Source organism: Mytilus galloprovincialis, chromosome 4 (assembly GCF_965363235.1).
Source record: "Mytilus galloprovincialis chromosome 4, xbMytGall1.hap1.1, whole genome shotgun sequence".
NCBI classification, from domain to species: Eukaryota; Metazoa; Mollusca; class Bivalvia; order Mytilida; family Mytilidae; genus Mytilus; species Mytilus galloprovincialis.
In genome coordinates this window covers 30,825,804-30,851,123 of record NC_134841.1, presented here as the reverse complement: position 1 = coordinate 30,851,123, position 25,320 = coordinate 30,825,804, and the positions used below count along the sequence as shown (strand labels likewise).

Here is a 25,320-nt window from a genome sequence, read left to right as displayed (position 1 = left end):
CAACAAAAACATATACTAAAAACATATTTAAAATAATGAAACATCATAAAATGTAATTTACATGTAAATGAACATGGAAAGGTAACTCAGTAAAATGTAAACAACAATAAACATGGTTTAATAACAATTTAAAAAGTAATTGAAAGTGTGATACAAACAAATTCCATTGCACATAGCTGAGTCTCTATTAACTTTTCAAAACTTTTCTTAAAAACAAACTTATTCCCAAATTTCCATTTATTTTCTATTCTAATATTATTATACTATTAAAGTTACTCTTTTGTCTTCCCATTTATAGAACACCACAGATTGGTTAAGAAATTCATTACACAGATTGTTAAAAGATAACATTTTCTATTTAAAAAAACATAATTAAGTTTTAAATTCAAAATAGTATAAAATGTAAACCAGAAGACTAGCTCTGTTTTAGTTTATGTAAAAAGACAACTCAAACATTTCGGGCCGTTGGCTTTCATTATTTTATATTTTATAAATGGGTTTAAGATATATTTCATGGACGGAATTTTACCAGCTTGACTCTGCATTTAGACAATTCGGCGGGTGATCAACAAAATCAAAACAAACTAAAATGGCACAGGCACTTGTTTCTATCCATTGGAAGACCCACTATCAACGTATATTTACGAGAAGGTACCCAACTACTTTTTTCACCTCTCCGCTTAAAACCCTTATTTCTCTGTCAATTCAGTCTCAAATTTTTTGTTCCATACACCATTCGATTCATGAAAAGTTTATCTTTCAGATGATATGCATTGTATTTACCCTTAGAGTACCCCTTACTCCCAGTACACAAGATTTGTCAATAAATTTTCATGTTATCGTTTTAGTCCTCCTACAAAATACAACAACAACCGGTTTAAAGCAGAAAAATTCAAAGCTTGTGATTGGTCGGTTCATAGTTCATAGGGTCATTTACTCTCTAGACTTTACATTAATCATTTGTCACTCTTTAGACTTATCCTTCACTGTTTTATGCAAAATATCTAAAACGGAAGTAGTTGTATTTTGTAGGAGGACTAAAAACGATCACATGAAAATTTATTGACAAATCTTGTGTACTGGGAGTAAGGGGTACTCTAAGGGTAAATACAATGCATATTATCTGAAAGATAAACTTTTCATGAATCGAATGGTGTATGGAACAAAAAATTTGAGACTGAATTGACAGAGAAATAAGGGTTTTAAGCGGAGAGGTGAAAAAAGTAGTTGGGTACCTTCTCGTAAATATACTTTGATAGTGGGTCTTCCAATGGATAGAAACAAGTGCCTGTGTAAAATGGATTGTATAGATTTAGAAAGGGTATGAGGGCATGTTTGTTTAACTATGTCATTTTGTTAGCTTTATTTTCTAACCTTGTCCCTGAAAATTTAGCATATTTTGCTCAAATCATATGGCTGGGGGCAAGAATTTTCTATTTTTCGTTTCCCCACCACTGCCACTGGTAAAAAAAAGTCAGACAGAAAATAACCATCTATATTATAATGGTGCATTATACTCAATTATGTATGATTAACTATTTGAGCTATATTGAGATAGACCAAGTGAGGTATAACCTTATTTTCTTCTTGAAGTGTTCTTAATAAAATTTGTGCCCATACAGCTATTTGCATAGATTTGGGAATCTGCAATATTTACAATGACATTTTGTAAACCTTGAACTATTGACATAAAAAACAGCAGGTTGGGGGAAATCCTCATAAATGGGTATTATCCCCATTTATTTTTACAGGTATACCCAAAATTGTGGATAAATTTATAGTGATAAAAAAATAATGTTTGTATTTTGAATATCGTAGGGATAGGAATTATATGATACAAGTCTACAAAGCGTTGCATGGTATAGATGACATCGACTGGATGAGCCTATTTACTTTAGCACCATCTAATAATACTAGAAGTCACTCATTAAAACGTTTTAAAAAAACAGTGTTAGACCACACATAGACTTAATACTTTTTCAATTATAGTAGTGGAATATTCTGTCATATTTAACGGTGACGGCAAAGACTCTGAATATTTTCATGTAATAGGTACTTTAATTTTTACAAGGTTTCATATGTATGAGTAAAGATTATCAATCATGTTTATTTTGCTAATTACCATGATTTTTTATCTTTGATAGTTTGATGTTTTGGTCGTTTGAACATGCTGAAATGTCATTTTTATACCCCCGCTTTAAAAAAAGGGGGGGTATACTGTTTTACCTCTGTCTGTCCGTCCGTCAGTCCGTCAGTCCGTCCGTCAGTCCGTCCGTCAGTCCGTCCGTCAGTCCGTCCGTCAGTCAGTCCGTCCCATGAAACTTTCGTCACATTTTTCTCAGGAACTACACATCCACCCTTTCTGTAATTTGGTATCAACATTTATATATGTTAGCCATACCGTGTGATGCGTTTTCAGATTCATCACTTGACAACTTCCTGTTTACCGAACACTTGTATGATTTTACACATAATAGCCAAGTTGAAAATTTTCGTCACATTTTTATACCCCCGCTTTAAAAAAGGGGGGGTATACTGTTTTACCTCTGTCTGTCCGTCCGTCAGTCCGTCCGTCAGTCCGTCAGTCCGTCCGTCAGTCCGTCAGTCCGTCCGTCAGTCCGTCCGTCAGTCCGTCCGTCAGTCAGTCCGTCCCATGAAACTTTCGTCACATTTTTCTCAGGAACTACACATCCACCCTTTCTGTAATTTGGTATCAACATTTATATATGTTAGCCATACCGTGTGATGCGTTTTCAGATTCATCACTTGACAACTTCCTGTTTACCGAACACTTGTATGATTTTACACATAATAGCCAAGTTGAAAATTTTCGTCACATTTTTCTCAGGAACTACACATCCACCCTTTCTGTAATTTGGTATCAACATTTATATATGTTAGCCATACCGTGTGATGCGTTTTCAGATTCATCACTTGACAACTTCCTGTGTGTGTTTTCAGATTCATCACTTGACAACTTCCTGTTTACCGAACACTTGTATGATTTTACACATGATAGCCAAGTTGAAAGTTTTCGTCACATTTTTCTCAGCAACTACAATACAAGGATTTCTGAAATTTGGTTTCAGGATTTATATAAGTCAGCTATACCGTGTGATGCGTTTTCAGATTCATCACTCGACAACTTCCTGTTTACCGAACACTTGTATGATTTTACACATGATAGCCAAGTTGAAAATTTTCGTCACATTTTTCTCAGGAACTACAATACAAGGATTTCTGAAATTTGGTTTCAGGATTTATATATGTCAGCTATACCGTGTGATGCGTTTTCAGATTCATCACTTGACAACTTCCTGTTTACCGAACACTTGCATATTTTTACACTATTAATATTATCCACTTGCGGCGGGGGTATCATCAGTGAGCAGTAGCTCGCAGTTTCACTTGTTTTTTTCATTTTCAATTTTGAGATAGTATGTTTTCAAAACAATTTAATTATTGTAAAAATCAAAACCAGTAATACTGAAGATCTTTACTTGCTGCATATGAAATTTTGTAAAAATTGATGTAGCTATTATGAAAATTTTGTCATTTAAAATGTTTCTCATTTGCCAATTTTGCCTAAGTGATCATTTATTCACCTGGGAGCCTCTAGTTTGTGTAACAAAAAGTTTTTCTTACATTTAATGTGTAACAATGATTTTTTCTTATTGTTACATAAATCTGTGTGATCGTAAATAGTGCATTTTATGCCTTTAATAATATGTCTGTGACTGCATGAATGAATGAAAATGTTAAAATTATTGTCAAAAACATTTATATCACAATACATATTGTTGCTTTACATTATTTAAGGTACAGATTGTACAGATTGTACAGATTGTGTTTTTATTCACTCAATATATCCATGATATTCATGGGACACATATATTTTTAATGAATAGAGGTCATGGGACATAACTTTTTTTCCTATCACATCAGCATGGGACAATACTTTTTTCCAAACAGGTTTTGCGATTTGCACCGGTCCCCCCTGCTTGATAAATATTGCACCGTCCCTAATTTGCATGACCAACACGCTATACAAATCCACACTAAGCAAAAACGTTTTTATTTTCACATTTTTTATGGATAATAAATGATGTTGATATATATGATGTATACGTTGCACATTTTAATGTGGAGAGAGTTTGTATAGGCTGTGCTTTTGTTTATCATAATAACACAATATGTTTGTGATCAAATTTGATAAAATGACGTAATCGGGAATACGATATAATCGTTACAATTACGGATTAGACGACTATTCGGGTATCAGAAGGTATTGACTCAACTGCTAATGCTGATATATTCTTTTACTTAGTTTTTATTTATTTTTTAATACATTTTTGGGGTAAAGTTGCATGATGTGCAATCAAAACCATTATGTCACTGGCTTGATAGCTGTACACTATCTTCCAAGCCTCACGTCTGCGTTTGAATGATTAAACAACATAGTTGCGTTGTTTTTTCTATTATAGTTTGCATATGCTACTCAATAAATTCCCGTTTTACCTGAAATGTTATCAATTGATATTTTTCAAATAGATATTTTTTTAGAAAGCACATGAAATCGGCAAAAACATTCATGTGGTGTGAGTGCCAATGAGACAACTCTCCATCAAAATAACAATTCATAAAAGTAAACCATTATATGTAAATGTACGGCCATTAACATATAGCTTTGGCTCACACCGAACAACAAGCTATAAAGGGCCCCAACATTACTAGTGTAAAACCATTCAAACGGGAAAACCAACGGTCTAATCTATATAAAAAACGAAAAACAAGAAACACGTATAAATTACATAAACAAACAACAACTACTGTACATCAGATTCCTGACTTAGGACAGGTGCAAACACATGCAGCGGGATTAAACGTTTTAATGGTACCAAACCTTCTCCCTTTTTCTGAAACAATAGCATAACATCACAACATAGAAAAACACACGATAAATATTTATATATTTATCTTACATCATGAATAGAGATGAATAACTTGTTGTCTTGTACATGTTGTAATTATCAATGACACAATATTACAAAATAATGCAAAATAATACACTTATTTCAGGTAAACATGAAATTAACAAACAAAATATTTACTAGAATGAGATATATTGAATTACTTAACAAACACGAAAAATTTGTTAATAATAGGTAAAACTGCAATGTATTTGTTATTTCCTGCTAATTAGATGTCATTTGTAGTTGTTTACACTCACGTCATTATGTAGGATGGGAAGGATTGTCATTGACAACCCTACCACATCCCTAATGCAGATATCATGCGGTCATGAAATGTGTATTTACTGGTATAACAATGAAACAAAATAATAACTTCGTTTCGTTCCCCACTATATTAATAATTTAAACTCACAAGCAAGTTACAGAAGCAGTAAGTATAAACTGACACTACTATCACAGTGTGATGTCAGTCTAGGCTGAAGTGTATTTGCCAATGATCTGATGAAAAAGGGAGTTTATTGTGTTATATTTCATTTGCTGTTTTAGGATTCTGTGTCTTAGAGTAAAGTTCTGGTGACTAACAATTGTTAAAGGTAGGCTATTTTCAAAATGTTTCGAATTTTCAATATGAATCAAGTCTGCTTTTCGGTGCTCCTCTGCTTCCAGAAAAGGGGGGGGGGGGCTTTTGGAACCTAATTCATGTAATTAACTTTAACCGATATCCGTGAAATGTCACAAGAAAATTGCATTTACATTAGAGTATGTTGAATTATTTTTCTCATTTTTTTCAGACATTAAAACAATTTCATCACAATTTGTAAGAGTAACAGTGTTAAACCTTTACTTTTATCAGTAAAGATCCCTAAAACTTCACAGAAAGGTGGCAAATAATGGGGTTGACCACATGCTTATATGGAATTTGGTTGAAGAATTTTGTCACATTATCGAGACTTGTGGACTAAGCTATTTTCCTGCTGTTTTTGTTATTTGTTAAATGTTTAAGAAAATTCTCTTTCTCCTTCAGATAATCGCAAGTATCATTTAACCCTCCCCTTATTGAAATATTCGTAGAAAATAAATGGATATTTTTGCAATCATGGTTTCACCAAAAAGAGCTATTATCACGAAATTAATTATTGGAAATCAAATGTTTGAAAGATGAGGTTTGCATGCTCTGTTGCAGTGTTCGTCTTCAGTGGAAACAAGGAGACTAAAACATGGAAGAATGATCAATACAAATGTTTAAGGGAAAAAAAACAGTTCTTAGCGCTATCGGTTCTAACAACACACAAATGCCTTCGTTACAATTTTGTTTGTTGTGTTGTGACACAACTTAAGCACAGAACTTTCCAAATTGTCTTGACTTTTTATGCAATTGGAAAAATATTGAAATAACATAAATTTAAAATGTCTGCCATTTTCGCACAAAATGTCAACTTTATTATTGATTTAAAGGCAATTAATAATATTTACTTTTTTACCTGTCAATCTAAACTTTTGGCAGTTCATTTGTCCCATTGAACAAATACAACAGGTATTGTTCTCTGTATGCAGTTTTTAAGGTTAGACATGTTATTTCTATCAATTTAGAAGATACATTTTTTACTCGGGTAGATTAATCAATGAGTGATTGATTTCTCTTAAAAGAAATTTAAAGGTCCCAGTGAATAATCTACAGAGATCAATACATGTTGTGTTTGTTCAACAATAAAACTGTCAAAAGTTTAAATGGACAGGTAACTATCAGGTGAATCTGTGGAAAAGGATGATTGGGGTCGCAATAAATACACAAATTATTTGATCTTTGACTTAAATTATAGAAATTCATTTTCAGTTTATAAGATATCTAAACAACCTGATATTGAAAAACAAATAAGCTGACATAACATCACAAGGGTGCAATTTTTATGAAAAAAAGGTATAGAGGGTAAAATCATACAATAACGCTGGGGCTACCGACGTATTGAAACGTATATCTTTAAATAAGCAGATAATTGATCAATATCAAGAAATATTTAAGCAGCATTCGTCAGATCATTATACATATGAGTGTAATTTAAAATCATCAAGATCATTCAAAAAGAGTCATAATCCATACCATAGTCAATGAATTTGATTTTTATTATGGAATATCTTATTTACAAATGACGACACATATGTTTCAATTGTCGTAACAAAAATCCCGTCTTGTTTTCCTTGAATGTAGCCTACCAAATAGACCGAATACTGTGGATTCATTTATTTTCGTGGGTATCAATTTTCGTGAATTGCTGAAAACTTGCATATTCGTGGATATTTGACTTAGTGGTTTTGACAATCTCTGTTTACGAAGCCTATTAAAAATATGTTTTTCGTTGAACATTTGATTTCCTGGTTCACCTGCACCCACGAAACCTACGAAAATCGGTATACAACGAATAATAATGTATCCACGGTAAGTGCTAACATGGATAACACAACGGTTGACACATATGAAGTATGATATCCTTATCATTTCGAAGCACCTGAGATCACACAAAGTTTGGTAGGGATCGTGTTGCTCAATAGAAAACAAAATGTAACATTTTGAATTTCACGCATTAAGTAAAACTCATGTTTATATAATCCCACTCTAAAAAAAGTTAGTTATATTGTATTCACCTAGTCCGTTCGTCCTACAAACATTTAATTGACCCTGTTTTATCAAATGCAAAACAGAATCCGAAACTGAATGACTACATGTATTTTCTGCTGCCAAATAGTGATGTGTTGTAACGTATGAGCTGTTTTGATTGTTCAGCTATCAACCTACGGTTTGTTGAACCTAATGAACTTTAACTATTTCCTCTTCATATCTCAGAAACTAGAGGGGGTATATTCAGTAAAAAAATCTCCCATTGACTTTTATGCTAATCTATGTCTTGAATTAAATTTATAACTGATTTACCTTAAGAAAACAAAAATTTCATTTTTCATTCATGAAAGTGCAAATGTTGCCCTATCTTTTGCAACAATAAAAACATAGTGTCATGCGGCATTTTGGGCAATCAAATGGCCTTGTTGACAAACACTGTAGATTCGAACTAAATTCCTTCACTGACCTTTATTGCTTTTCAATAAAATTGAGAGAGGAAATGGGGAATGTGTCAAAGCGACAACAACCCGACCATAGAGCAGACAACAGCCGAAGTCCACCAATGGGTCTTCAATGTAGCGAGAAAATCCCGCACCCGTAGGCGTCCTTCAGCTGGCCCCTTAAAAATATGTATACTAGTTCAGTAATAATGGACGTCATACTAAACTCCGAATTATACACAAGAAACTAAAATTAAAAATCATACAAGACTAACAAAGGCCAGAGGCTCCTGACTTGAGACAGCCGCAAAATTGTGGCGGGGTTAAACATATTTATGAGATCTCAACCCTCCCCCTATACCTCTAGCCAATGTGGAAAAGTAAACTCATAACAATACGCACATTAAAATTCAGTTCAAGAGAAGTCCAAGTCCGATGTCAGAAGATGCAACAAAAGAAAATGAATAAAATGACAATAATACATAAATAACAACAGACTACTAGCAGTTAACTGACATGCCACCTCCAGACCTCAATTAAAATGTTTGCATCATATGAATATCAGGCACAATCCCTCCCGTTAGGGGTTTATTATCATACTATCATAAAATACATGAGAAGAACATAATCTGTGTCATGCCAACAACTGTTTTTTTTTAAATAAATATGTTTAGTTCCGATGCAAAGACCCTATAAGTGAATCAATATTAAAGCCAAAATATGCAATCTTTAATGACCTGACAACGGTATCGTAACCATATCTCTTCTTAATAAGTCTGTTTAAAGGTTTTGTAAGGTTTTGTGGTAAATATTGACATCTTTGTGCTTTGTAAAGAATACTACCATAAAAGATTGGATGTGAAATACCTGAACGTATAAGATGTATGCATGTTGAGTTATATTTACGAATTATTTCCTTATACCGATGATAAAATTTAGTAAATGTTTTGACTAGTTTGTGATATCGAAAACCCTGGTGTAATAATTTTACAGTAATACATAAATTTCTCTCGCTAAAATCTAATACGTTGTTACATACACGAGCGAATCGTACAAGTTGAGATATATAAACACCATAAGATGGTGACAAGGGAACGTCACCATCTAAAAATGGATAATTAACGATAGGAAATGAAAAATTATCTCTTTTATCATAATTTTTTGTATTAAGCTTCCCGTTCAAGTTCAACAGGATAAATTTCTTTAGTATACATACTGAAGTCGTCATTATTGAGAGCCAATATCTCATCCAAACATCTAAAAGTATTGTTAAATTTTTGTATCAAATATTGTTTCGATGGGTCTTTGCTAATTTTAGTCATAAATTGTAACTCATAACAATACAAAAACAGGTCCGCAATAAGTGGTGCAAAGCTAGTCCCCATTGGAATTCCAATAACTTGACGATATACGGAATCTCCAAAGCGAACAGAGATGTTATCAAGTAAAAATGTCCAATTGACATAGTTCTTTTGTTTATTGCTACCAAAAAATGACCTAAATGAGTTTGAACATATGTAGTCGCATTCTGACTTTTTAAATGCCCAGTTAATCAGGGATGTTAATTTTTTCTTAATAAGAATATGAGGCAAAGTGGTATATAAGGTTGAAAAATCAAAACTTTGAACAGATTCAAAATCACCAATATATGCATGCAGTTTATCAAGTATTTCCAACGAGTTTTTGACACTCCAAAAATACCCTGTATCAAAAAAAAAATATTACATTCAGCATTTATTTTTTATTTTTTTCAACTCTAGTATTGATCTATCAAAAAATATTTATTACAAACATTATCTACCAATCAGAAGAGCACATGACTTTTTACAGAAAGCTCTCCCGCAAATGGGCGGTCTCTGATGACGTATATTTGTTTACTGAATTTACCTTATAATGATCAGCAGCTAAATCTTTGAGACCTTCAACAACATAATCAGGAAACACATTCATTTCATTTTTAATTATCATCAGTTGTTGAACATTCATTATACCTGTCATAGATGCCAAACTCAATTGTGAATTTACAAAACACATTTCCAACTTATTAAATAATTTCAATGTCAGGTTAATGCATATTTGATATTTTTTTTCAAGTGGTTGAGGCGGAGAACATGGTGGCAAAGCAAGTATTTCAGAGGTTAATGATTATTGGCGTTTTTGATGTTATATTTGCCTGTTCCTTGCTGATTTGTGGGATAGTAGCAGCTATATATGGCAATGATGATGATGATTATAGAGGTCTTCCATATTTTTATGGATCCTTTATAACTGGTGTTTTTGTAAGTTCTTTGTCTATCATTTATATTTTTTTAAGTAACTTGTCCTAATTTCCGGAAGCCGTTTATAACTGTATCGAGAAAAGTAAAACTGAACTCCGAGGAAAATTCAAAATGGAAAGTCCCTTATCAAATTGCAAAATCAAAACCTCAAACACATCGAACGAATGAATAACAACTGTCATATACTTATTTGGGTAAGTGGGTGGTTTAGCTAACCATAAAACCAAGTTCAACCAACCATTTTGTTCTTCTTCAAATTTCCAAAACAAAGTCAGGGATATGGCAGTTGTTATCATATAACCCATTTATATGTATGTTGACGTTTGCTTTTGTTGCAGTTCAGTGTTTCTGTTGTTCCAATGTTTTTCTATTATAATCTCGATTTGTTTTCCGTTATTTGATATATGACTATTGAACAGTGGTAAACTGCTGCTGTCATTATTGATTTCTGATAAAATAAGTTTTTTTATTCGTACTTAAGCATAACCAATGAAATCATAAATGCTTCGTTGTGTGTAACAAAATTTTACATATGACTTTACCAATCTCATATATAAGATGCCTCTGTCTTCAGCAAATCAATTGAAACTCTACTGAATGTATGTACTCTATGTTTCTTTTAAATTTCAATTTGTTAAAGTACACAAATATTTTTTATTCTTTTTACTTTTACAGTTTCTTCTGAAAGGAATGTTGTACATTAAGTTATACAAGAAACAAACATCTGGTGGACCCTCTGTAGATAAACTGGTATGTAATATACTAATGAGAGTTTCATCGTTTAATCAATATACTTATTGGAGATTCATTGTTTCTCTAATTTTTTGCTATTTTCACATTTCCTGACCGGTGTCAGAAAAATATTTCTCCTTACTAGTGAAAAATTTGTTATCGGCAAATGATTGGTTGAAATTTAATTGTGACTTTAAATTTTCTTGTTTTCTTCTGAATTTTCTTATTGTGACGTCATGATAAAAGGCGACCATTCCTAATGACTTCACATCAAAAGTACACAAGTTTCCTCAAATCTTTAAAAAGGAAGGATAAAAATCATAAGAGAAACGGATTCAACCACTGTAATTCGTGTATTACTACTCTCAACAGTTAAATTTTAATTATTTAAAAAGGTCGGCAAAACTCGCGCTGTAAATATTACAATTTTACAATTTAACTGTCTCGATTGGAGAAATATCGTAATACACTTGTTGCAGTTGTGGAATCCATATGTAACACACGGAATTGAGATCTTGTATGTCATATAATAGTGGGAGATCCATTGTTTGATATACGAATTAGAGATCTGGTATGTAATATAATAATAGATCTACAAAGGAAATATGCCTGTAATAAGTCGGGAATATGACAGTTGTTATCAATTCTTCTGTAAGAGCTTTTGATTTTGCCATTTGCTTACGGACATTTCGTTCTAAATTCCCTCCGAGTTAGATATTTATGTTATTTGACTTCATATGTCATACACTAATGAGAGACCTGGTGTGGAATATACTAATGAAGATCTGGTATGTAGCAGGATATTTGGTATGTAAAAAACTAATGGCAGATATGGTATATATGTGACAAAGTAATGGCAGATATGGTATATATGTAACAAACTAATGACAGATATGGTATATATGTAATAATTTAATGACAGATATGAACATCACAAATATAGCGGCCGTACCGCAAAAAGTTACGTTTATATTAGCGCAATTATTTACAAGGTGATATACTAATGGATGGTATGTGTGTGATATACTAATAGATGGTATGTGTGTGAAATACTAACGGATGGTCAATGGGTGATATACTAATGGTAGGTCTGTGTGTGATATACTAATGGTAGGTCTGTGTGTGATATACTAATGGTAGGTCTGTGTGTGATAGACTAATGGATGGTCAATGGGTGATATACTAATGGTAGGTCTGTGTTTGATATACTAATGGAAGGTCTGTGTGTGATATACTAATAGCTGGTCAATATGTGATATACTAATGGTAGGTATGTGTGTGATATAGTAATAGATGGTGTGTGTGATATATACTAATGGATGCTCTGTGTGTGATAAACCAATGGATGGTCTGTGTGTGATATACCAATAGAAGTTCTGTGTGTTATACTAGTTGATGGTCGGAGTGTGATACCCTAATGAAAGGTATGTGTTTGGTATACTAATGAAAGGTCTTTTAGTGATATACCAATGGAAGGTCTGTGTGTGATATACTAATGAAAGGTCTGTAAGTGATATACTAGTACTAATAGAAGGTATGTGTGTAATATACTAATTGATGGTCTGTGTGTGATATACCAATGGGAAGTATGTGTGTGATATACTAATAAATGGTCTGTATGTGATATACTAAAAGATGGTGTGTGTGTGTGTTGGTGTGAGTGTGTGTGTGTGTGTATGTGTGTGTGTTACTAATCCATGGTCTGTGTGTGATGTACCAATGGAAGGTCTGTGTGTGATATACTAATGGATGGTCTTGTATGTGATATATTATTGGGAGATGTGGTACATGATATACTAGAGAGAAAGTGTATGTTATATACTAGGGGTAATATGAAATGTTATATACTTATACAAAGTTCTTTAATTTCAATTTATCTTAAAAAATAATCTGGTTATTAAGGCAAGGACTGGTAGCTACACATGATGGATTTTTTTTTTAAAGATGTTCGACTTTACATGTTTAGAGAAAGCGGATAAGACATAAAGCTATATACAGTCAGACGTGATAACAAGATTAAACGCTGAAATTATCTTTTTAACAGAAATATTAGATGTTTATAAAATGAAAATATGGTGAAACCACGTTCTTAACACCTTTGTTTTTCTTTTTGAGTTGTTTCGTTTGCTTGCCGTATATAGATACATGTAGTAAATGCCAATGCTTTAAAAACAGTCAACGATTAACATAAAACTAAATACTAACATATATACTGAGTATTTGATATATTTTTAAGGATACAGATCGAGATTTATAACAGTATTTTCTATTGTTGATGGACACTCGTTAATTTTCTTCCAGGTATCTTGCAGTCCAGTTATACTCATGTTTGGTTTCATTATGTGTTTTGCTGGGATTGTCCTTCCATCTATCTCCGGAGTGTATTCAAGATGTTATCATCACAGTGACTTAGCGTGTAGTTCCAATATAGGAAAGTATAGGAGTGTCGCTATTCCTATATTGATTCTTGTCATTCTTTGTGCAATTTTGAACATTTATACGGGGTTGTTTTTATGCAAAAAACGTCAAAAACTTGAAAAATGTCGTATGGTTAATATTACCACGCAACAGAAATCCACGAATAACCAAATGTCAATAATACATAACCAGAATTTAATGCAACTAATAACAGATCAACAAACTGGTTATCTAGCTGGTCAAAACTATTCTGGTGTTCATTTGGAATCAAGCTCTAATTCTCGGCCTGCTGATCCAACTGGATGTAGACTTTCGGCATATTCCAGGGGTCTTGCTGTAGGCTATCTAATGGGTTCAACTACAAGTTATTCAATGGGACCAGGTATACCTCCTCCTGAGCATCAGGTTCCTGAACCTAATCGACAACCAGAAGCTTCATACCCATTAGGACCAACTGGACTATCATCAGATGTTAAAATTGATTCGAATCAGCCACCAGAAGAGCCATCTGCTCCTCCACCATCTTATGAAAGTGTCACTAAACAGTGAGATAATATAGGAACGTTTGCATGCTTGAAATACATCACGTTTTTGTGATACTGCTCTTAGAAAATGATATTTTATAAAACTCCGGAAAGTTTTCAAGGATATAAAAGGTTTCCATCGACATTTAAAGTTTTCAGAATTAGCAGCTATGGTAATCACAAACCTCACTTAGGAACACCATTAACTTTATTTTGGTGATGAACACAATAAACCTTATTTAAATGAGGAACACCATTAATCTTAATTAAGTAGCAAACACCATTAACTTCATTTTTTGAGAGAATGGCCGCCTATACGGTATGGGTTGTTCTCATTGTTGAAGGCTTAACGATAGCCTATAAATGCTTTGTTCGACTTTATTCAAAATCGTGTGAATAGTTGTCGCACTGGCAATCATACTTCATCTTCTATTTTATATGTCCCACCTAGGGGGATTATGTTTTTTTCGTTCTATGGATCCAATCATTCGTTCGTTCGTTCATCCGTCTGTCCATTCATCCGTCAGTTCGTACGTCCGTTTTTCTGTCCGTCCGTCAGTCTTCCTGTTCGTCTCTCCCTCTTCATGTAAAAGTTTTAGGTGAAGGTAGTTTTTAATGAATTTGAAGTCCAATCAATTGAAACTTAGTACACATGTTCACTAAGAAATTAAATAACATGTTATTAAGACGATAAACAGCGTCATTACCTTATATCTATAATTCAAGACCATCGTGTGTTATTTGTTAAGTTAATATGGAATATTTATCAACAAAGTCTTGCTTACTTTATTGTTAACAAAATATGACGTATGGTATAAATTTATAGCGTATAGCGTATGCTTCTATTAATGTTGAAAAGCATACTGATCTATTTCAATTTTTGCAGTGTTAAGTTATATAATGGGCGTCAAGTTGGTTACCTATTCCCTATTCCCTATTCGTTACCTATTCCCTATTCCCTATTCGTTGCCTATTCGTTACCTATTCCCTATTCCCTATTCGTTACCTATTCGTTACCTATTCTCTATTCCCTATTCGTTACCTATTCGTTACCTATTCCCTATTCCCTATTCGTTGCCTATTCGTTACCTATTCCCTATTCCCTATTCGTTACCTATTCGTTACCTATTCCCTATTCCCTATTCGTTACCTATTCGTTACTTATTTGATTTTTAATATCCTTCCCCCTTTTTAATTATGGCATGGAATAGTTTAATATGGCTGCCGTTACCATGGAAACGGCACAATTGTGAAAAAAATGAGCTTTTGGTTTTTGGTGAACTGTTTGAATATGCTTCAACTCAGAATCATCATATTTTAAAACAATGTAGGTGCCCACTATATACAGGTGTTGGATGATTTTGGCGATCATTGGAACTACTATGTTGCCATGGAAACTACACCAAAATTTTCAAAATTCTCAAAATGCTCAAAACTTCATGAAACTTCACAGTAATGATGAGCAACATTGGAGTTGGAATTTCCAAAATAGGTCTTGTTACCATGGAAACAATGCAAAAAGGTCAAAAATTTCAAAAATAAGAATTTTCCGCAAACTGGATGAAACTTTACAGGAATGGTAACTGGCATAGGCAGAGTTGGATTTTGAAGTTAGAATTTTTAAAATGGCCGCCGTAACCATGGAAACAGCAAAAATATCAAAAATTCAAAATGTTCAAACTTAATGAAACTTTGCAAAAATGTTACTAGACATCTGTAGATGCTCTCTTTGACTTTGGAATTGTCAAAATGGCTGTCGCTCACCTGGTAATAGGGGGAAGGGGTGCCTTCCGTTATTGCTAGCAATTACAAATCTAGTTGTTAATAGTCTTACATATGGTAATAGTTCTGAATTGGTTGAGGTAAAATGATCTTTTTATGACCTATTTATATGTGTTTGTGCTCAACCGATCCTTTTACTTCATGTTCGATACGCATTTGTTCCTTACTTGTTTTTTATACGTTCTACCTTTTAACTGCTTTATGTCCGTATGTTTGAAGATGGATCTTGGTTCGACGGGATGAAATCACCGTGTTAGCGCTTGCGTAAAAACGAAGATGTGGTATGATTACCAATGAGACAACACTCCACATTAGACCAAAATGACACAGAAATTATCAACTATAGTTCACTGTACGGCCTTCAACAATGAGCATAGCCCAAACCGTGTAGTCACCTATAAAAGGCCCAGACATGACAACCTCATACAATTCAAACAACAAAACTGACGGCCGTATTTCATATACAAAAAAATAAACGGAAATATGTAACACAAAAACAAACGATAACTACTTAATTTCAGGCTCTTGTCTAGGGACAGGCACATACTTACATAATGTGGTAGAGTTAAACATGTAAGCAGGGTGTACATCGTTTCGGAGCATGCTATTACCTTGTTTAATTCGTTCCATCACTCGCTTATAATTCGCTTATAATACGTGTATCTTACGTTGCACCTTTTAAAACATGATTTTCAATTGTTTTGTTGTCTCTGGTGGAAGATTTGGGCTCTTAGAGGTGATATAACTCTATAAGTGCATTTGTATCCGTTCCAGCGGTCGGATAATACCCTGTTAAATATTCGTTACTAATTCGCTTTTAAAAAGTTTGTTGTACGTTGCACCTTTTAGAAAAGGATTTCCAATTGTGTTCATATCTCTGGTGGTAATAATGTGTTCTTATAGATGAAATACCCCTATAAGCGCATATGTACTCGTTCCAGCGATCGGTTAATACCCTGTTACCTATTCGTTACCTATTCGTTACCTATTAACTTATAGTACGTTTGTTGTACGTTGCACCTTTTAGAAAAGGATTTTCAATTAAATTCATATCTCTGATGGTAACAATGTGTTCTTAGAGATGAAATGACCCCATTAGAGCGCATGTACCCGTTCCAGCGCTCGGTAAATAACCTGTTACCTATTCGTTACTTATTCGCTTTAATGCGCGGGGTATACGGTGCACCTTGAAATAAATCGTTTTTTAATTGTGTTCAGGTCTCTGGTGGTAAGAATGTGTTCTTAGAGATGAAATTACCCTATTAGCGCTCATGTACCCGTTCCAGTGCTCGGTAAATAATCTTGTTACCTATTCGTTACCTATTCGCATTTAATGCGCGGGGTATACGCTGCAACTTGAAATAAATCGTGTTTTAATTGTGTTCATATCTCAGGTGGTAACAATGTGTTCTTAGAGATGAAATTACCCTATTAGCGCGCATGTACCCGTTCCAGCGCTCGGTTAATACCCTGTTACCTATTCGTTACCTATTCGTTACCTATTCGCTTATAATACATTTTTTTATACGTTTCACCTGTTAGAAAAGGATTTTCAATTATGTCCAGGTCTCAGACGGTAACAATGTGTTCTTAGAGATGAAATGACCCCATTAGAGCGCATGTACCCGTTCCAGCGCTCGGTAAATAACCTGTTACCTATTCGTTACCTATTCGCTTTTAATGCGCGGGGTATACGGTGCACCTTGAAATAAATCGTTTTTTAATTGTGTTCAGGTCTCTGGTGGTAAGAATGTGTTCTTAGAGATGAAATTACCCTATTAGCGCGCAAGTACCCGTTCCAGCGCTCGGTTAATACCCTGTTACCTATTCGTTACCTATTCGTTACCTATTCGCATATAATACATTTTTTTATACGTTTCAACTGTTAGAAAAGGATTTTCAATTATGTCCATGTCTCAGGTGGTAACAATGTGTTCTTAGAGATGAAATTACCCTATTAGCGCTCATGTACCCGTTCCACCAGAGACATGAACACAATTAAAAAACGATTTATTTCAAGGTGCAACGTATACCTCGTGCATTCAAAGCAAATAAGGAACGAATAAGAAGCAGGGTATTAACTGAGCGCTGGAACGAGTACATATGCGCTAATAGGGGTATTTCATCTAAAAGAACACATTATTACCACCAGAGATATGAACTGAATTAAAAATCCTTTTCTAAAAGATGCAACGTACAACAAACGTAATATAAGTGAAAAGGTAACGAATAGGTAACAGGGTATTTATCGAGCGCTGGAACGGGTACATGCACGCTAATAGGGTCATTTCATCTCTAAGAACACATTGTTACCACCAGAGACATGGAGACAATTAAAAATCCTTTTCTAAAAGGTGCAACATACAACAAAAGTATTATAAGTGAATAGGTAACGAATAGGTAACAGGGTATTCACCGAGCGCTGGAACGGGTACATGCGCGCTAATAGGGTAATTTCATCTCTAAGAACACATTGTTACCACAAGAGACATGGAGACAATTAAAATCCTTTTCTAAAAGGTGCAACATACAACAAACGTATTATAAGTGAATAGGTAACGAATAGGTAACGAATAGGTAATAGGGTATTAAACGAGCGCTGGAACGAGTTCATGCGCTCTAATAGGGTCATTTCATCTCTAAGAACACATTGTTACCACCAGAGACATGAACACAATTAAAAAACGATTTATTTCAAGGTGCAACGTATACCTCGTGCATTAAAAGCAAATAAGGAACGAATAAGAAGCAGGGTATTAACTGAGCGCTGGAACGAGTACATACGCGCTAATAGGGGTATTTCATCTAAAAGAACACATTATTACCACCAGAGATATGAACTGAATTAAAAATCCTTTTCTAAAAGGTGCAACGTACAACAAACGTATTATAAGTGAATAGGTAACGAATAGGTAACATGGTATTTATCGAGCGCTGGAACGGGTACATGCGCGCTAATAGGGTCATTTCATCTCTAAGAACACATTGTTACCACCAGAGACACGGACACCATTGAAAATCCTTTTCTGAAAGGTGCAACGTACAACAAACGTATTATAAGTGAATAGGTAACGAATAGGTAACAGGGTATTTACCGAGCGCTGGAACGGTTACATGCGCGCTAATAGGGTAATTTCATCTCTAAGAACACATTGTTACCACAAAAGACATGGAGACAATTACAAATCCTTTTCTAAAAGGTGCAACATACAACAAACGTATTATAAGTGAATAGGTAACGAATAGGTAACAGGGTATTAAACGAGCGCTGGAACGGGTTCATGCGCTCTAATAGGGTCATTTCATCTCTAAGAACACATTGTTACCACCAGAGACCTGAACACAATTAAAAAAAACGATTTATTTCAAGGTGCAACGTATACCCCGTGCATTAAAAGCAAATAAGGAACGAATAAGTAGCAGGGTATTAACTGAGCGCTGGAACGAGTACATACGCGCTAATAGGGGTATTTCATCTAAAAGAACACATTATTACCACCAGAGATATGAACTGAATTAAAAATCCTTTTCTAAAAGGTGCAACGTACAACAAACGTATTATAAGTGAATAGGTAACGAATAGGTAACAGGGTATTTATCGAGCGCTGGAACGGGTACATGCGCTTATAGGGTCATTTCATCTCTAAGAACACATTGTTACCACCAGAGACACGGACACCATTGAAAATCCTTTTTTGAAAGGTGCAACGTACAACAAACGTATTATAAGTGAATAGGTAACGAATAGGTAACAGGGTATTAACCGAGCGCTGGAACGGGTACATGCGCGCTAATAGGATAATTTCATCTCTAAGAACACATTGTTACCACAAAAGACATGGAGACAATTACAAATCCTTTTCTAAAAGGTGCAACATACAACAAACGTATTATAAGTGAATAGGTAACGAATAGGTAACAGGGTATTAAGCGAGCGCTGGAACGGGTTCATGCGCTCTAATAGGGTCATTTCATCTCTAAGAACACATTGTTACCACCAGAGACATGAACACAATTAAAAAAACGATTTATTTCAAGGTGCAACGTATACCTCGTGCATTAAAAGCAAATAAGGAACGAATAAGTAGCAGGGTATTAACTGAGCGCTGGAACGAGTACATACGCGCTAATAGTGGTATTTCATCTAAAAGAACACATTATTACCACCAGAGATATGAACTGAATTAAAAATTCTTTTCTAAAAGGTGCAACGTACAACAAACGTATTATAAGTGAATAGGTAACGAATAGGTAACAGGGTATTTATCGAGCGATGGAACGGGTACATACGCGCTAATAGGATCATTTCATCTCTAAGAACACATTGTTACCACCAGAGACACGGACACCATTGAAAATCCTTTTTCTGAAAGGTGCAACGTACAACAAACGTATTATAAGTGAATAGGTAACGAAGAGGTAACAGGGTATAAAGCGAGCGCTGGAACGGGTACATGCGTGCTAATAGAGTCATTTCATCTCTAAGAACACATTGTTACCACCAGAGACATGGGCACAATTGAAAAACGATTTATTTCAAGGTGCAGCGTATAACCCGCGCATTAAAAGCGAATAGGGCACGAATCAGTAACAGGGTATTATCCGAGCGCTGGAACGAGTGCATACGCGCTAATAGGGGTATTTCATTTAAAAGAACACATTATTACCACCAGAGATATGAACTGAATTAAAAATCCTTTTCTAACAGATGCAACGTATAAAAAAATGTATTATAAGCGAATAGGTAACAGGGTATTAACCGAGCGCTGGAACAGGTACATGAGCGCTAATAGGGTAATTTCATCTCTAAGAACACATTGTTACCACCTGAGACATGGACATAATTGAAAATCCTTTTCTAACAGGTGAAACGTATAAAAAAATATATTATAAGCGAATAGGTAACGAATAGGTAACGAATAGGTAACAGGGTATTAACCGAGCGCTGGAACGGGTACATGCGCGCTAATAGGGTCATTTCATCTCTAAGAACACATTCTTACCACCAGACATGAACACAATTAAAACACGATTTATTTCAAGTTGCAGCGTATACCCCGCGCATTAAAAGCGAATAGGTAACGAATAGGTAACAGGTTATTTACCGAGCGCTGGAACGGGTACATGCGCGCTAATAGGGTCATTTCATCTCTAAGAACACATTCTTACCACCAGACATGAACACAATTAAAACACGATTTATTTCAAGTTGCAGCGTATACCCCGCGCATTAAAAGCGAATAGGTAACGAATAGGTAACAGGTTATTTACCGAGCACTGGAACGGGTACATGAGCGCTAATAGGGTAATTTCATCTCTAAGAACACATTGTTACCGTCTGAGACCTGGACATAATTGAAAATCCTTTTCTAACAGGTGAAACGTATAAAAAAATGTATTATAAGCGAATAGGTAACGAATAGGTAACGAATAGGTAACAGGGTATTAACCGAGCGCTGGAACGGGTACATGCGCGCTAATAGGGTAATTTCATCTCTAAGAACACATTCTTACCACCAGAGACCTGAACACAATTAAAAAACGATTTATTTCAAGGTGCACCGTATACCCCGCGCATTGAAAGCGAATAAGTAACGAATAGGTAACAGGTTATTTACCGAGCGCTGGAACGGGTACATGCGCTCTAATGGGGTCATTTCATCTCTAAGAACACATTGTTACCATCAGAGATATGAATTTAATTGAAAATCCTTTTCTAAAAGGTGCAACGTACAACAAACGTACTATAAGTTAATAGGTAACGAATAGGTAACGAATAGGTAACAGGGTATTAACCGATCGCTGGAACGAGTACATATGCGCTTATAGGGGTATTTCATCTATAAGAACACATTATTACCACCAGAGATATGAACACAATTGGAAATCCTTTTCTAAAAGGTGCAACGTACAACAAACTTTTTAAAAGCGAATTAGTAACGAATATTTAACAGGGTATTATCCGACCGCTGGAACGGATACAAATGCACTTATAGAGTTATATCACCTCTAAGAGCCCAAATCTTCCACCAGAGACAACAAAACAATTGAAAATCATGTTTTAAAAGGTGCAACGTAAGATACACGTATTATAAGCGAATTATAAGCGAGTGATGGAACGAATTAAACAAGGTAATAGCATGCTCCGAAACGATGTACACCCTGCTTACATGTTTAACTCTACCACATTATGTAAGTATGTGCCTGTCCCTAGACAAGAGCCTGAAATTAAGTAGTTATCGTTTGTTTTTGTGTTACATATTTCCGTTTATTTTTTTGTATATGAAATACGGCCGTCAGTTTTGTTGTTTGAATTGTATGAGGTTGTCATGTCTGGGCCTTTTATAGGTGACTACACGGTTTGGGCTATGCTCATTGTTGAAGGCCGTACAGTGAACTATAGTTGATAATTTCTGTGTCATTTTGGTCTAATGTGGAGTGTTGTCTCATTGGTAATCATACCACATCTTCGTTTTTACGCAAGCGCTAACACGGTGATTTCATCCCGTCGAACCAAGATCCATCTTCAAACATACGGACATAAAGCAGTTAAAAGGTAGAACGTATAAAAAACAAGTAAGGAACAAATGCGTATCGAACATAAAGTAAATATAAATAGGTCATAAAAAGATCATTTTACCTCAACCAATTCAGAACTATTACCATATGTAAGACTATTAACAACTAGATTTGTAATTGCTAGCAATAACGGAAGGCACCCCTTCCCCCTATTACCAGGTGAGCGACAGCCATTTTGACAATTCCAAAGTCAAAGAGAGCATCTACAGATGTCTAGTAACATTTTTGCAAAGTTTCATTAAGTTTGAACATTTTGAATTTTTGATATTTTTGCTGTTTCCATGGTTACGGCGGCCATTTTGAAAATTCTAACTTCAAAATCCAACTCTGCCTATGCCAGTTACCATTCCTGTAAAGTTTCATCCAGTTTGCGGAAAATTCTTATTTTTGAAATTTTTGACCTTTTTGCATTGTTTCCATGGTAACAAGACCTATTTTGGAAATTCCAACTCCAATGTTGCTCATCATTACTGTGAAGTTTCATGAAGTTTTGAGCATTTTGAGAATTTTGAAAATTTTGGTGTAGTTTCCATGGCAACATAGTAGTTCCAATGATCGCCAAAATCATCCAACACCTGTATATAGTGGGCACCTACATTGTTTTAAAATATGATGATTCTGAGTTGAAGCATATTCAAACAGTTCACCAAAAACCAAAAGCTCATTTTTTTCACAATTGTGCCGTTTCCATGGTAACGGCAGCCATATTAAACTATTCCATGCCATAATTAAAAAGGGGGAAGGATATTTAAAATCAAATAAGTAACGAATAGGTAACGAATAGGGAATAGGGAATAGGTAACGAATAGGCAACGAATAGGGAATAGGGAATAGGTAACGAATAGGTAACGAATAGGGAATAGGGAATAGGTAACGAATAGGTAACGAATAGGGAATAGGGAATAGGTAACGAATAGGCAACGAATAGGGAATAGGGAATAGGTAACGAATAGGGAATAGGGAATAGGTAACCAACTTGACGCTCATAGTTATATACTGAGTATCTTTCAATATGTATTCAATATTTCTAATATTCTTTCTCATCTACAATTTCATATATTCAGATGTCAACAAACTATTATTTACAGTTGTACTACTGAACTAAAACCATTAGAAACACCTCAAATGGCTTCTTTTGTGTTTATTGGCAAGACAATGTCTAATTCAGTCTGTTAGAAATTTAATACAACGTTCACAAAAATGAAAAAAAAATTCTCTGATCCTTATCAAAAGTCCTTTTTTTCTTATATTCTTAACACGATCGCGGATATACATGGTTAAGCCAAAACTATCAACAAGATAGACTTTTGTCGCTTATATACAGTTTTCATTCAGCACTTAATCTTCAACAGTAAATGTATGCAACTCAATTTTCTGTGTTAACAATATATTATTAATACTATGCACATATTGCGTCTTTGTTTATTGGATGTATGGAGAATTTTTGTGCCAAATTTAAATTGTTTATTACATGAAATGTACTAGGTTTTAACACGTCACTTATTTTGTATGTGTAGTGCAAACTGTTTTCAGTGACAGCTCAATTGAGAGCAAACAAATGGTCTCATAAGACAGGTGGTCTTTTAAGACAGGTTTAATTTTTTTTTTGAGTCTCAAAACTATGTTTGACTGTTATTTCCACATATTATGTTGTCATTTTAATGTTATATTTAACATTGCCATTAAAGTGCGAGGTTTGGCATGCCACAAAACCAGGTTCAACCCACCATTTTCTTCTTTTAAAATTGTCCTGTACCACATCAGGAAAATGGTCATTGTTATATTATAGTTCGTTTCTGTGTGTGTTACATTTTAACGTTGTGTTTCCGTTGTGTCGTTTATTTTCTCTTATATTTGAGTGTGAATTCACATTACTATAAGACGTGTCACGGTACTTTTCTATCCCAAATTCATGTATTTGGTTTTGATGTTATATTTGTTATTCTCATCAGATTTTGTCTAATGCTTAGTCCGTTTCTGTGTGTGTTACATTTTAATGTTGTGTTGTGTTCTCCTCTTATATTTAATGCGTTTCCCTCAGTTTTAGTTTGTTACCTCGATTTTGTTTTTTGTCCATAGATTTACGAGTTTTGAACAGTGGTATACTACTGTTGCCTTTATGTATCACGGAGTTACATGTCATAACATAAGGCTGATTGACGTCAATCTTTTTCATTAAAAAAAGAGCGCCCTTTTATCAAGAATATTTAAAAAAAGGTATGTGATTTTTATCTTTTTTATATTGCCCTGATTTTTTTAAAAACAAACAGTAACAACGTTTTATGATTTGGTCGAACAGGTCTCAATCTGTTACACAGAAAAATGTTTTACCCTAAAACACGGGTAAAAAATAAGTGAAAGGTCATTGAGACAAAGGAATTCACGTGTTGTGTGAATACACATCACAACCCATTTATGCTGATACTTTTACTTTACAATAAACTGAACATATCATGTCAGCTTTCTATTGTCAAAAAGATATTTCACTTTTATGTTTCTTGCAATCTACTAATAATTTGCCGCGATTTTCATATTGCATTTAAAAAAAATCCAAAAAAAATCAAACAATAGCCTTTATTTCAAACTTTAATAAACATTTCATTCATTTTGAAAAATAATTTATTTATATATTATGATTAAGTTTGTATTAATTTTGCCTTCTTCCTTGAAAGTTTTGAATAAATGAGCCTTTGTCCTTTCAGATTTATAAGATTATAACAGTATCAAAATTCGCAAACTGTACTATTTTCCAAACACTCATACTTTTAACAAACAAAGAATCTTAAACTTGTTCAACGCTGAACAAATTGTTTTTTTTTAAATGAAGAGGTTGTTAACGTTAATCGTTCTGTGACCAATAAATATCAGTTTTTAGTAACTGTAAGCAAGTCAATTCTTTTTATAGTCTTCTACAGAGGTGAGTGAACTCAGCTTATTTATTTTTTAGAAATTTAAAACCCACCTTATTTATTTTAACTT

At 34.2% G+C, this 25,320-nt stretch overlaps 1 long non-coding RNA gene across 2 annotated transcripts; it reads left to right on the top strand.

Moving 5' to 3' along the window:
• The first annotated feature begins 5,277 nt into the window (after positions 1–5,277).
• On the top strand, positions 5,278–23,711 carry LOC143071865 (uncharacterized). Of its 2 annotated transcripts, XR_012976985.1 has the most exons (5): positions 5,337–5,566; positions 10,122–10,306; positions 10,982–11,056; positions 13,340–14,872; positions 23,331–23,711. It is a non-coding gene; the product is annotated as an uncharacterized LOC143071865 (long non-coding RNA). The 2 variants fall into 2 exon arrangements; XR_012976986.1 differs by lacking the exon at positions 23,331–23,711 and having other exon boundaries at positions 5,278–5,403; positions 13,340–14,754.
• The last annotated feature ends 1,609 nt before the right edge of the window (positions 23,712–25,320 follow it).